General features: G+C 43.8%; 1 protein-coding gene across 3 annotated transcripts in view; it reads left to right on the top strand.

The window, feature by feature from the left end:
* Window positions 1-4638: 4638 nt before the first annotated feature.
* The window catches only part of LOC135220519 (uncharacterized), a 69444-nt gene continuing 59612 nt past the window's right edge, over window positions 4639-14470 (top strand). Inside the window, exon 1 of one of the 3 annotated variants that reach the window (XM_064257673.1) lies at window positions 4639-5020. The gene's annotated coding sequence lies outside the window, so the exon portion shown is untranslated. Of the gene's footprint in view, window positions 5062-5088; window positions 5118-14470 lie in introns of those variants that run through there. The other 2 variants (XM_064257674.1, XM_064257675.1) reach the window with 2 other exon arrangements.

The raw sequence follows: 14470 nt of genomic DNA, 5'->3' as shown, positions 1-14470 counted from the left end.
TTATGGCAGGACCCTGACAGTGCCAGGTGAATTCTTCCCTGCTGACAGCGACGACCTCAACATCCCACTGGCAAGAATCCAGGCAGCCACCCAGAAATTCGTTCCCTGCCAAGGACTGCACCACGTCATCTGCCGAGAGGAGAAGACATTCCTCGTCTCGATTGGCAGCCGCGAGGACTGGGTCTTGATAGACAGACTGAAGCCTGCCTTCGTTCCCGGCGAAGACGACCCCGCAGAAGGCCCTCACAGGGCACTGCCTTACCGGAATCCAACAGAGTCCCCAGACGTCGCCGGGGCCGCCCAAGGAAAGCAGTCGAACCCCTCCGGCCCACCACCAGGGTCGGCATCCTGCTTCCCGACTCACCGGATGATGAGGACCCGGAAGACATCCCCCTGACGGAGGGAATCTCGAACCTGCGGACTCCTCCAGCCCCTACAAGATTCCGCTGACCATCAGCCAACGATTATTACTTAATCATTGTGTTGGGGGGCTTGCGTTGAGGGGTGGGGGGAAGTATTTGACCACACTGGCCCCATATACATCGAAGGAAGAATAAGCTACCTCCTCATCATTACCTGCATGGCCACATGAGCAGTTTACTTAGATTTCTGCAATAGCTTGGGCGCAAAAATATTTTTGCTGTTACTCAGGAGATTCACCGCTACACACAAAACCTTCCACATTGCCAGCACCTTCTTGAGCAAGGTGTACGACAAGGGCATCATGCAACATTTCCTCCAGGAGAGGGGGATCTATTGGACTTTTCAAACTCTGTGGTCTCCCTGGAAAGGAGGCTTCTTTGAGAGCTGAATGAGGTAGTGAAGCGTACCCTGGAAGCCACCTTGCAATGCAGCATCTACTGCATGGAACAGCTTTGCACACTAATCAAGGAGGTTTTTTTGAGAAGCTGAATGGGGTAGTGAAACGTACCCTGGAAGCCACCTTGCAATGCAACATCTACCACATGGAACAGCTTCACACACTCATCAAGGAGGCTGAGGCAGTTGTGAACAATCGTCTGCTGATGTATGCCGTAGATGCTAGGGAAAACGAAGCTCTCATGCCTTCCCACCTGGTCTGAGGAAATCTGGTATGTCTATTGCCACCAGTATTTCCACACAAGATTTACAAGACTCTGACTATCAAACAGTTGCGTCATCAGTACTTCCGCCTTACTGAGACGTTTGAATGCTTCAAATGATACTGGAGACGAGGTTCCTGAGGTCACTTCAAGAGTTAGACTTATTTCAGGGAAGTCCTGCGACATCGTACTAGTAAACGTGGAGCAGTAGAAGCTTGGTCAGTGGCCCCTGGGCAGAATTGTTGCTATCTACCCTGATGACCGAGGAGTCATACGATCTGTCAAAGTCCTCTACGAAGAGCACCTGAGAGCAGTGGAGGACTTAGTGCCCCTAGAGGTGAATGCGCAAGATGATGAAGAAGAGGTGAATGAAGGAGAGGAGGACGAAAGCAACTCAGAAGGGAACGAACAGAATGGGCTGGAAGATAGTGTTGAAAGTATAATTCGAAGATCTGAAAGACTCGAGATGAATGTCACATAGCCAGAAAGTGTTCGAGATAGTGTGAGTGACGTCGTGGACAGTGAAAATGCGTGACCGAAAATAAAGGCTACCATTGAGCAGACTGAGAATGTCGGAGTGGGTTAAGAACAGAGTAGTGTGACATGGTGTGTTATATTTTGAGAGGTGAACTTTCAAAAGAGTGGGAGCTGAAAAGAAAGAGACCTGATGGTTTTAGGGCTAGTCGTTAAGTCTTGTGTCTCGTGCGTTCAACAAGGGCGGATGCCAGGCGCGATATTGGAACTGTGAACCTGTATACTGATGTTTTCTGTGATTTCCTGATATGCCATCATGTAAATCATGATCTGCATGGGATTAGACATTATCCCTTACATGTCTTCAGACGAGCATTATGTTGTCTAATTGAAGTGACATTATGCAGTACATATGTCTACATGAACATTGGCGATCTCACGCTCTTTTTTTTGCACAGAGAATCTCTTGCTATTACTATGATTGGGTTGTCTTGCCTGTTGATGGAACTTATTTCTCGTAGCTAAATAATGAAAGTCGTTCTGATGAACACTGCCATTTCTGCCATATTGCCATTGTGTACCTCGTATGATGCTTGTGAGAGCCATTATTTAATTATGATTTCCGAAGGGAACATTGCTTTCTGATCCATAACATGCTAGGTGATTGATGAAATTGCCATGCAGCGTGATTTTGAGTGTTGCCTATTTTTGATTATAGAAGTGTTATCCTATTTTATGATTTTGATAATTGCCTATTTCAATTGCTGGTGTGTTGTTCTGTTGCACAACTTGAACTTTGCCTATTTTTATCGATGTGTTGCCTTATTAATAGATCTTTTAATATTGCATATTGATGAAGATATCGCCTTAATCCATGAGTATGAAGATGCATTCTGTATTGAAGTATGGTATGGTGTTTTTATAATTTTACGTTGCATGCAATAACCAGTGGTTATTCAGCAACGGGACCAACGGCTTTACGTGACTTCCAAATTACGTCAAGAGTGAACTTCTATCACATGAAATACACATCTCTGACTCCTCAATAGAATGCCTGAGAATTGAGCTTGCGGCCACAGAGGTGGCAGGCCAAGACCATACCAACCATGCCACTGAGGCACACACTGTTTTGAAGTGTTACCTTACTTCCTGATTGATGCCTTTCGTATATCTTCTGTTTTGTTTGTTTGTATGGTGTTTTTACATAGCATGGAACCAGTGGTTATTCAGCAATGGGACCAACGGCTTTACGTAACTTCCGATCCGAGAGTGAACTTCTATCACCAGAAATACACATCTCTCACTCCTCAATGGAATGGCCAAGAATCGAACCCGCGACCACCGAGGTGAGAAGCAAACACCAAACCAACCACACCACTGAGGCGCTTATCTTCTTCTGTTTTGGGTAAGTAAAGTGATCAATTTGGTTAGATGTTTGCTGTTGTCATGAGCTAGACTCGAGTCGTAGCACTGAGAGCGAGCCTAGGCCACGACCAGGATGAATTACTCATCATGCCTCGCCTATCTAGACCTTTTCTTCCACTTTAGGTCCTTCCCATCTCCTAGAACGTGGAGGATGTCATGAAAAAATGTGTGCACAATTTTCTCTTGACTTAAATCTGTCACATCCCAAAAATGAAATGATGAAGTTGTTTAAGTTAAGCAAATTTCTCAGTGGACAAGAGGGTTGTTAACCTGCCTATCAATTTGGTAGCCTGAGTTCGCTCCCTGCTCCTGCCAATGTGGAACCAGAGGAATTTATTTCTGGCGATTAGAAATTCATTTCCTGACATAATGTGGTTCTGATCCACAATAAGCAGTAGGTTCCATTGCTGAATAACCAATTGGTTTCTTGTCACATAAAAAAATCTAACCCTCCAGCCCTAGGAGAGCCATTAATCAGCTCAGTGGTCTGGTTGAACTAACTTATACATACCTTAAACGTTAAATAGCTGTTTTCAGCTGTACTGAAGCATATTCTTTATGAAAAGACCATTGGTTTGTATATTGTATAGGAACAAGTATACTATATATAATTGGCACTGGGTTTGTGTAGAATATGTTGGGTCTCCTAGGTTAGTGGAGGATGACCTTGGTCTCATTTTTTTTTTTTTTTTTTTTGCAGAGGTAGACATGGCAGTATTGAATTGGTTAATTGCATGGGATTTAAGTAAATAGCATTCTGGGTCAACTGGACTAGTGGAGGATTACCTTGAGCTCTCACAGGAGAGCAAAGCCAGATCTTAGGCATTGCATCTAGTCTGTTAGTTTTTTTTTCTTTTCTTTTACAGTAGTAGGGCATGGCCATGCCGAGTTCATTAATTGCTGTGGCAAAGACCATGCTGGTCTACTGGTCACTTCGAGAGGACACAGGAGTTCTGAGTCAAACTGACTATTCCTAGAATACTGACCAGATTTGACTAAGCAAGTGGATGGAAAACTAGTGAAAAATAACATACCTGGCCATGCAGACAATTTATAATTGGCTCTTGAAGCTGGCAGCTAAACCAGATTTTAGCAACGAATCTGGCAAAGCTTTACAAATACTTAGTTCTTACAATTGCTGCTTGGTGGTGTTTAGTCTAGTGATTATTTTTAACAGGGAACAATAAAAATGTCTGAGAATGGCTAGTACTTTTCAAGTGGACAAAAAGAATAAGCTTTGATCAGGTTTACTGTAGGTCTCTTATCAAAAGAGAATATTATTTTTAAAACTAACATACTTGAGTACTTAGCTGAATCTAATACCATTTTTAGTAGCTATGCACGATAAGTAGTAAGTACTACACAGAAAACGATTCTGACAGGTTATTGATAGGTAACTTGACATTATATAAAAAATACTTGATAATTACAGCGAGACATCTCCAGTAAAATATGATACAATTTAGAATTCGAGAAAGAAAAAAAAATGTTCCTCAGCATTCATCGGCTTTTTTTAAGTAACTAAGTTTGGGGTTGAGTTGTGTGAAGCAGTGTTAGATAGAACATAGATGATTTTGACCATATGAAAGGAAAAAGTCAGACAAAAACCGCATCCCGACAAGCCTTTGTTTTGAGCAGTTTTTCGCTGTCCTCCATTTTGTGTTAGATCCAGGTGGCGCTGTAAGTCAGGCCACATCGAATTAAAAAAAATCGCTTTAACCAAGTTATAAGTTATATATTCCGCCGTAACGTGATGCAATAGACATTGAAAACTGACGGTACTTGACCATCTTGGAGCGATGTGACGAAGTGGTTGTATTTGCGGGAAATATAAACAATAATGTTGACAACTCGCCGAAGAAAGGAAGAAATCTGAAAGAAGAAGAGGATCATCTGGCGCAACGGGAAGACAAACAAACAGAGTTAATCATTTGCTCCTTAATTTACACACTTGCAAGTCAATAAGTGTTGTCAATGTCTCAGTAAGATTGACAGCAAACGAAAGACATTTCAAGAAGTCTGACGTAGCAAGATAAAGGGTACGGGTGACGTCGGTTCAAATGTGTTATAAAGTAGTAGTGTAGGTATAGTATGCGGTCATGTCAATTTAGCTTCAGCTTGCCTTCATTTTAAGAGGTCTGATGAATGTTTTAAATTTGTTTAAATAATAAATAGGCCTTCGCTTTTCTCTGTATATTATATTGACATGATTTTTCTCAGTATAGATTATATTAACCCAATGTGTACCTAATGTCACCTGATAAATTTTGTGAGATTGTCAGACGAATGATTTGTAGCTAACCATAGGTACGTAAAGTAGCTTTCTTTTGCTAAGGAAGCTTGTTTCGCAGTTTATCTACATTTTTGTTCGTTAAATCCATCCATATCTAATTGGTATAATGCTCAGGAGAAAGACATCAAGATATACTAAAATTAAAATATGGCAATGATAATTACGGTTTTATAGGTACCTAGTACTAGTATAATAGCTAGCTAGGTAGGTAGTATAGTACGTATACTACCTAGGTACTACCCTTATAGAATTTGGTTAGATTCAGTCAATTGGTAGATCTAGGGTACTTATCCGCGGCGGCCTAGACTATGGCAGTTGCGGTTTTTCTATGCTGTTTTACCTACTGAACAAGAATTTTAAATAATATTTATTCGGACGACTGTAATTAAACCCCCAGGTGCCAGTACTAAACACGGCGAAATACATTGGACGCCCCAATCCCTAGTGGATTTCGTATCCGCGATTACGTTCCTTGCAGTCCGTGCGGACTGCTTCTTTAGAAATACCAGTCAATTATTATTATGAACTCATTACAAGTTCCCCTTTGGAGGTGATTTTTTTTTTGTAAAACTGAATACTAGGTACCGCTGCAGCCTGGAGATGGGTAGCAGAATGACGGGATCAGGATCAGGTCTTTATGTTTAGTGTTAGTTAGGTCAGGGGCACAGTGCCTTATTAGGTAGTAGTTAGTAGTCAGGGGCAGGGTGCCTTATTAGTAGTGTAAGTTAGGTCAGGGGCACGGTGTCTTAAATGAGATCAGGAAGGTACTAGGTAGGTCAGGGTATGGTTGCCTGCATAGGACAGGACAGCATTCTAGGAAAGGTTAGGGTTATTTTCGTGAGCGGAAATTGTTCCCGGAACTCTGCACTCGCCCCTGGTCAGTTAGGGATCTGGCACCCTAGTTCAAGTTAGATGTGTTTAGGTTGCAAGCTTATTTAGGCCATATTAATTTATATTGCTATAGGTTAGGTTAGGTGGGTTGTCGTGTAGGGGCAGAGCACCATGGGTCATGTAAGAATCCTGCGTGTAGGTAAGGTTGCACTTTTATTTATTTTTATTTACTTTGGTTGGGGGAACAAAGCCGTGGTGATTAGGCAAGAACCTGACGCTCTGGGTTTTGTGAGGTTAGATGTGGTTGGTTTGAGTCGAACCCTGATATTGTTTCTACACAAATACAAACTTCCGGTCTTTACACATTGGAATTACTTGCCGCGCGAGCTGGGAACAGGGTGACCAGATTTTAAAATTGAAATACGTGACACTTAAATTGAAGAGGTAGTTGAACAATATAGACACAACTTATGCTTAGTTATGCACACAGTGACGCAGTCTTTCTCAGCCTTCTTCATTGACTTTTCTTTTGTTTTAAAGTGCATTCGTTGTAGATTTTGTTACAAACAGCTGTTCATTACATGTGTCAAAGCATTAGAATATTGCAATCAAGCATGATTTGCAGCTTTGAAGGATATTAGTAACAAAAGTGACTTGCCATAATATAATGAATAAATTGCAGACAATAAAATACATATGATGAAAACCTTTCAATAACCCTTTTAAAATTATTTTCCTCATTGCTGCTAAGTTATTTTTCATTTGTCATATTTTGCACTAGATCCAACTGCTCTCAAGAGATGGTGTTTGGTTTGAGCATATGTGATGAACTCCGAACAGGACAGTGTGAAATTGCACTTTATCTGTAGTTCTGAATTTATCATCTATACACTGCACCGGTTCCTACACCCACCCCATCGTTGGCCCATCAGAGATAACACTCGCTCCACTTGAGCGTTTGAAGGGGGAATGCTCAGTACAAATTTCGCTAGTTTATTGTATTTTTTTTTTTAGATATTGAAAATACGGGACAAAAGGCGTCCCGGGGAGGGTTGATACGGGACATGGGACAAATGTCATAAATACGGATCAATCCCGTCAAATACGGGACGTCTGGTCACCCTGGCTGGGAATACCTGTTTAACTTTTAAACTAGGTGGTTTGGGTACTTAGCTATAGACAGTAGGGGTGAGAGTCCTGCCCTGCCAATCAGTATGCACGCATGTTACTTTTGGCTGACGGACAAGATAGATTTTTTTTTTTTCCAGATGTGCAGCCCGAGAGGCTTGCGAAAGTTACACGATCTCTCGCTAGCAGTACCTACTGCTTCTTCCTTTGCCTTTTGCATGGAAGCTTTCAATTTGTCTACAGGCACAGAAGCAACTGCTGCTCATGGGAGCAACCATTGCGTAGGGTTCCACAGACCCATGTGACACTGGTTCTAGGAAGTCATCTTCCCGGACCAGTAAGGCACCCGGTCTACAAACTGCCCTGACTTCGAAAAGGAGGAGGGTGTCCAGAGCGTGTAGGCAATTGCTCCCCCCCCCCCCCCCCCCCCCACAACCCCCCCCCCCCCCCCCCACGCTTTATCCACTTGGGAATGGTGCAAGGGTCCCCGAACATTGATGGACTAGCATCGTTGTGTGCTGCTGTCACTTCTTCCCCTTCTTTCATAGCTCCTGGTATCTGGATAGAGCGGAGATTAAGGTGGCTTCTCCCTACTGTTGGATCTCAAATGCTCAGCCTACTTCCATGAAGAAGAGGCTAAATCATTTTTTGTATGCCCTCCTGTGTCTACGGATATGGAAACCATTACACAGGGCTTTACAAAACCCTTTGTTACCAACACCAGTACCTGGAGGTCAACTTCCTTGGCTGGTAAATAACCTTTTCGCTGCTGCACGGGGCTTCACAGACCCCTGTTCTACGGGAGCTACAAGTAGACAGGGCTTCGTGTCACTAGAGGTGCATGGAACTCAGCGTTACTGGCACCGTCCATGGGAAGTCACTTCCCCAGGCTGGTAAAGGTTCTTCTACCACTGCACTATTTAAGTTACCCTATTACCCCTATTTGTTCCTACACGATATACAAACCCTCGATCCTTTACATAAGGAATTACTTTTAGCGTAGCTGGAATTATGGCCATTAAATTCTTGAACAAGGTGGTTAGGCAGTAATTACTGTATGGTAGGCGGGTAGTCCAGCCTGCCCGGATGTAAACACTCCACTTTACTTTCAGCTGTCTTCCAATGAAGACTTATTTTTGTGAGCTCTTGCTGACTAGCCATTGATCATTGAACCGGTGGTATCTTGAAATTTTTATTATTTTAATAAATGTGTGTACAGTGGACCCCCCGTATTCGCGTTCTCCAGATTCGCGGACTCTCACATTCGCGGATTTCTCTCAGGAACGTTTCCCTGCATGAGTGTTAACTAACAAAATAGGCTGTTTTTAGCATTTTTATAGGGGTTCCAAACATTCGCGGGTTCTAACTATTCACGGGGGGGTCTGGTACACATCCCCCGCGAATACGGGGGGACCACTGTATACTGTGTTTGATATTGTTAATTAATTGAATTTAATAATTAATATGCAAACCCACTTTTTGTGATAGCATTGATAGCCACCTTTCTACTTTATGTTAAGGGTGGCGGCAAAGGTATTCCAACATCTTTATTAGTACATATTTTCGCCCTTTAACATTAGGATGAGCCATGTATTCATCCGAAATTTATGCTTACGCTTTGGAAATTACCAAGGGGAACTTTGGAGATTTGTCCTTTGTTTCTTCTGGTAATTCCTTTCGCAGAAGAGGTGGGGTGTGGTGTTGATGTTTGGGGAATCTCCTCTCATTTCGCAGGGCTGTTCCCTTTGATGCGAAAGAAGTATCTGTATTACTTTAAATCCTATTTTCTTTCTTTTACAGGCTGACAGTGGTGATAGTGATTACAGCAGTAGATGGTTGGATATCTCTTCGTGTTGGTTATCCTAACCTTGGAACTGTACCTGTGACTCATAGCATTCTGTGATATTGGTCCTCGAGTGCGTGTACTGATCCCCTGCTGGAAATCATATACATTTACCACTGCTATCCTAGAGTTATGTCACAGAACAAAGCCTTCGCCATCAATGGCCCTGTGATTATTAACTGTGTTCCTGCTGGAAAATGTACCTTATCCTGTAGAAGAAGTCATGCAGAATTTGGAGAAGTTGAAGAGGAAGAGAGCTTGTCAAATGCCGTCATCTTCCTCTTTGGAATCGTCGTATTTTCGTGAGCCTCCACCCCTTCGACCTCTAAGGCGGCTCTCTGCTGAAGAAGTAGAAGGTAGTCTTCCCCCCCCCTAAGATGTCTTGTCATGGGACTTCTAAGGGTCTGCCTCCTCAAATTGAGGAGGCAGTTAGGTCTTCGTCTGGCTCTCCCTTTCCTTTGGGAATGGGAACCATCACACTGTCCCCAGGGCCTAGCACGTTGGGAGCCGTAGAAACTCAAACTTCAGTTCGCACGTCTGCTGCTAGTCCTAGAGGTTCTGCCCCTACGACTAGTTCTGTGTTGGGTGCTCGTTCACGAGTCCCCGAATGCAAGGAAATCTTTGGATTCGCGTGCATCCAGAGTTGGTGATGCCGAGTCTGCTCACCGTCATGACTCGGGCACGGAGTGGAAGAAACGAGCGAGTCGCTCAGGTGACTCACGCCTTGCCGGTGATCGCTTTAACGGTGATTACTTGGTTACCAGGGTTGACGTGGCGGTCCCACAGGACCATGCACGCAGAAACCAGTAGGGCTCCCCCAACCCCCCATTTGGTTCTCTTGAGAGACTTCGGCCTCGACGAGGACTTTGACGCGTTGGAGGACAGTATCGGCTCTCTCCAGTCAGGTGCACGCTCAGCCCCACCCAGACGAGAGTTTCGTAATCCTCCTTGGAAAAGCTTATTCTCCAGATAATAACGTTTTCCTAGACTCGTGTCATGGCCATCGCCACAGGTTGATGGCTGCCTGTGACTCGCTTCTCCTGCTAGTTCCGCTAGCAAGGCGAGCCAGTGTCAAGTCTTCCCCCCTATTCCCTCTACTTCCTATGGCTACGCCGGGAGGGGTGAGGTAAATAGGAGGGATTCTGTGGAGTGCTCTCCGTAGGATTCAGCATCCGGGGACTATGTTCTTGTAGGGACCTTAGGGTCTTACCGGACGTATGTCCACGTCGTTGAGGAACGATCTTATGTCGAACTGGAGACTGTCTCCATGGCTTTTTCTGTCCTTTGGACGGATTTCAATTCGCAGGCCCCTATGGATTCATGCATTTTGGGAGCCTCGATTGTATATTCTATTGAATTGTACACTCATTCCAGTCTTAAATCCTCACATTCAGGACAGGTTTTTATGCCCGTTCCATATCGATTTCTACGGGTGGTGAGGAGGGGCCCACCCAGATGATTGTTTGATGAAATTTGGGGGTCTCGTCGAGCGCTTGAAATTCTTTGGAATTTCTAGCACTCTCAGAGTGTTTTGGTCTTCTACGATCTGCAAACACTTGGGCGAGACGAGAATGCCTGATAATTGTTGCTACGATAATCGGGAATCTTGCTGAATGCTCGAATTCCTTGTAATTTCTTGCATTCTCAGTGTTATGGTTTTTCTGTAGTTTCCAAACACTCGAGCAAGACAGACATAACCGGTATTATTACGAAAATCGGGGTCTCGCTAAGCCAGTACGTACATTCCTTGGAATTTCTAGCGTTTGCAGGGTGATTTGGTTTTCTGAGATTTTCAAACACTCAGGCAACGGGCATTCCCGGTGATTATTACAATAAATGGGAGTCTCGCCGAGCGCCTGGATCCCTTGGTTTTGTTGGCGCTTTCCGAGTGCTCGGCTTCATCATATTGCCGAGTACCAGGGAGAGAAAAGGCTCGCCCGATTATTGTCATACAGAAGTCAGGTTTTTCTTGCCAAGCGTGAGAATTCTTACGAATTCTAACGCTTGCCGAGCGCTTACTATTATGAGTGCTTTGATGGTGAGATGAGTCTGCTCCTCTGCCTGGTTTGGAGTTATGTAGGACTTGGAACTGCATGCAACACCTTCTGGTGAATGTTCAAGCACTGTCTTTGTGTACTTATTGGACTTAAGGGTCCGAACACATAGGACAGCATACACAGAATCCCTATTGTTCTTCTGGGAGCTTCGGCCTCGAAGGAGAACAGTTAATTGGGAAGAAGTGATAGTTCTTCGTTGACGATTACCACTCATAATATGTATTGGTGATCTGCTCAGCTTGCTTGGCTTGGCTCAGCTCGACCAGAGAGCTCGATCTGCCAATCTGAGTGCTTGGCTCTAACGAACAAACTCTCTGGAAAAGTAAATCCACAGTAATATGTCTGATCTGTTATTTAAAATACAAAGCAGAGAGCTTTCGAAGACCTGCACGGTCCTCCTTGTCAATCTGAATACTGAGAATAATGCACTAGTCTCACATAGTTTAAATGACGATCACCGCATTAATTGGAACGAGTCAAATGTAATTTTCAATAGTAAGGATACAGGTATTAGAAGGTTAGTTGAAGGAGCAATTATTAACAGGGGTCTCTCTATGGAAGGCAATAAAGCCTATACGCAAGAAGATTTTATTTTGAATGAAATAATTTGCTGTCAGTTTATCAGAGATTATAACAGATATAGGTTGCATGGTAGTAACACCAATAATCTAGCCACCTCTGATACTGCCGCTGCCTCATCTTCTTTCGTTCAGGTAACAGAGACCCATCCCGTGTCCCTAGTTGCAGGCGCCCAAGCTGCTATGGATAACATATCAAACGATTCAAGAGACGAACCGCCACTTCGAAGATCTAGGCGATTAGCTGGTTTGCCGTTGGAGAACGAGGGGATAACGTGAAGAGCCCAACTACATCATCAAACAGGCTATTTGTAAACTAGTCGAAAACAGAGTTCTTGTATGGTCACTGTTAGTAATTGTATTCAGATTGACAAGGAGGACCGTGCAGGTCTTCGAAAGCTCTCTGCTGTGTATTTTAAATAACAGTTTTATACATTCAACTTACCTGTCAGATATATACATAGCTATTACTCCGTCGTCCGACAGAAATTCGAATTTCGCGGCACGCGCTGGGTGGCGGGAATAGGAACCATACCCGTTTTCTAATTCATAATTTTTCTGTCGCTGGAATGTAAACAACGTTTGCAGTTCCTCCTGACTTGATTTTTGGATTTCATCGCCATCGATCTACTAGGCTATCTTTTGCAGGGAAGTACTGCATCTTTGGTTCGGCATACGCATATTAATTTGTTTTTATAATTTCGCTTCGAAAATTTCGAAGAATTGTTTACGTGTAACTACCGAACTTTTCGGTAGACACTCACATAGTTTGCAAGAAGGAAAATTTTAATGTTTATTCATAATAACGTGTAGTAAATGTTAGAATTGATTGAGCTAACTTCCTTCTTGAGGATGTAAAGAAAGAATAGTTACGCTTCCTTTAGAAGTTTATATAGCTCTCGTACTAACGAGCAGTTAGAGCATTAACAATACTAGTAGTGTGGTATCCTCATCTTCTTATTTCACAGAATCTTCAAATTCATATTGCAAATTGAAGACAAAGGAATGTAGCTCAAAATACGAGCTATTGAAAGGTAAGAAGTGATTTTAATGTTAGTGCAGTGGAGGGTGCGTTCTGATCGGCTCTGTTTCGCTCCCAGGCCTAGACCTCTTCCAAGCTCACATACCCAGAGGAGAAGGAAAGTCGAAAGCCTTACGGAGGTTATGGAGAATCCCCTTCGATCAGGCGTCCCCTCGGCAGGATCTGTAGAACGTCCCAGACTGCCAAGTTCGCCATTGGAAAGGCGTCCTAATTAGTAGAGGGTGCGTTCGATCGGCTCTGTCTCGCTCTCAGGCCTAGACCTCTTCCAAGCTCACATACCCAGAGGAGAAGGAAAGTCGAAAGCCTTACGGAGGTTATGGAGAATCCCCACCGATCGGGCGTTCCCTCGGCAGGATCTGTAAAACGTCCCAGACTGCCAGGGATAGCCATTGGAAAGGCATCCTTTAAAAAGTGCGTCTGTTCTTCAGTTTCTTCATCTTACATCCGAAAAGACGAAGAATGTACATGTTTGGAGTTCGGACGATCTGGCTCGTTCTCTGAATAAGAGAACACTGACTCACTGAGCGAGAGGCTGAGAGCCAGCCAGCAAGCTAGCGCGAGCCGCGTTCCAACAGACTAGCGCGAGCCGCGTTCCAACAGACTAGCGCGAGCCTCGTTCATACAGTTAAACGCGAGCCGCGTTCCAGCAACTGAGTGCGAGCCGCGTTCCAGAACTTTTTTCTTGGCGCAAGGCGCCTTCAAAGAGAAAACAGATGGCTTAACTAAGGAGCCTTATTTTAGAGTGGCAATCAGAAGGATGCTTCCATTGAACGTTTACTGGCAAGAGGCTCGTATAACAAGACTAGAGGCGCTCGGATCTATTAGGGCGCACGGGACCTTCCACGCAAGCGGAACGTTCCAGGAGCGAGTCTCCTTTCTAGCGTGCGGAACATTCCAGGCGCGCGGAACTATCCAGACGCCAGGCGCTAGGCGCAAGGATCCAGACGCCAGGCGTCAGAAGATTCCAAAATCTTCATTTGAGAGAGAGGTCAGTCGCGAGACTCCTCTTTGAGTTTTTTAACTTGAGCAACTTTCCCCTGGCAAATGTGCAAGATGTCGCACAGGCGGCCGTTGCTTTTGTCAGAAGGATTCTGATACTAAGAGAAGCCCCTTTTCATTATTCAGAAGACTCCTGCGTTAGGCAGTTCCTCTCAATGCGGACTCTTTCCTTCATCCATGCTCTTCCCTCGTTTTGAGGAGGCAAGAACTTTGGGAGTTTTTCTTAATAAGAATCTCATCGACGTTTGGGTAGGATGGCGGATAGGAAATATCTACTTCCTTCCGTAAACCCTAGTGATGAACAGGAATTCTGTCTCTTCCGCGATTTTTGAGGAAATCACGAAGATTTAAAGAGTTCCTGGATTAACTTCGTTCCTTAAGGATATAAATATCTCTTCTTTGTTCTATTCGTTTAATTAACGAAAAGAACGAAGATAGTAGAAGGTAGTAGAGTTTCTACTGTATGAGAATACGATACGGTCAAATCATAAACACATACCGTAGTTACTTCTTTTCTGTGCAACTCAATTACCAGTATCCTTCTACGACTTTCCTAGGAAGGACTACGCTTACAGGGATTGTTAAGACAACACCTACTTAGCTTCTAGATTTATCGAAGTCTTGTTTCGCTTAAATATGCTTTAATAAGAACTTCCTGAAGTTCGATAATAATTTTATAAAATTCCTTTATTAAATGGAGTAGCTGGCAACTCTGGAA

Source organism: Macrobrachium nipponense, chromosome 2, assembly GCF_015104395.2.
Source record: "Macrobrachium nipponense isolate FS-2020 chromosome 2, ASM1510439v2, whole genome shotgun sequence".
NCBI classification, from domain to species: domain Eukaryota; kingdom Metazoa; phylum Arthropoda; class Malacostraca; order Decapoda; family Palaemonidae; genus Macrobrachium; species Macrobrachium nipponense.
This window is presented reverse-complemented; position numbering and strand designations above follow the sequence as displayed.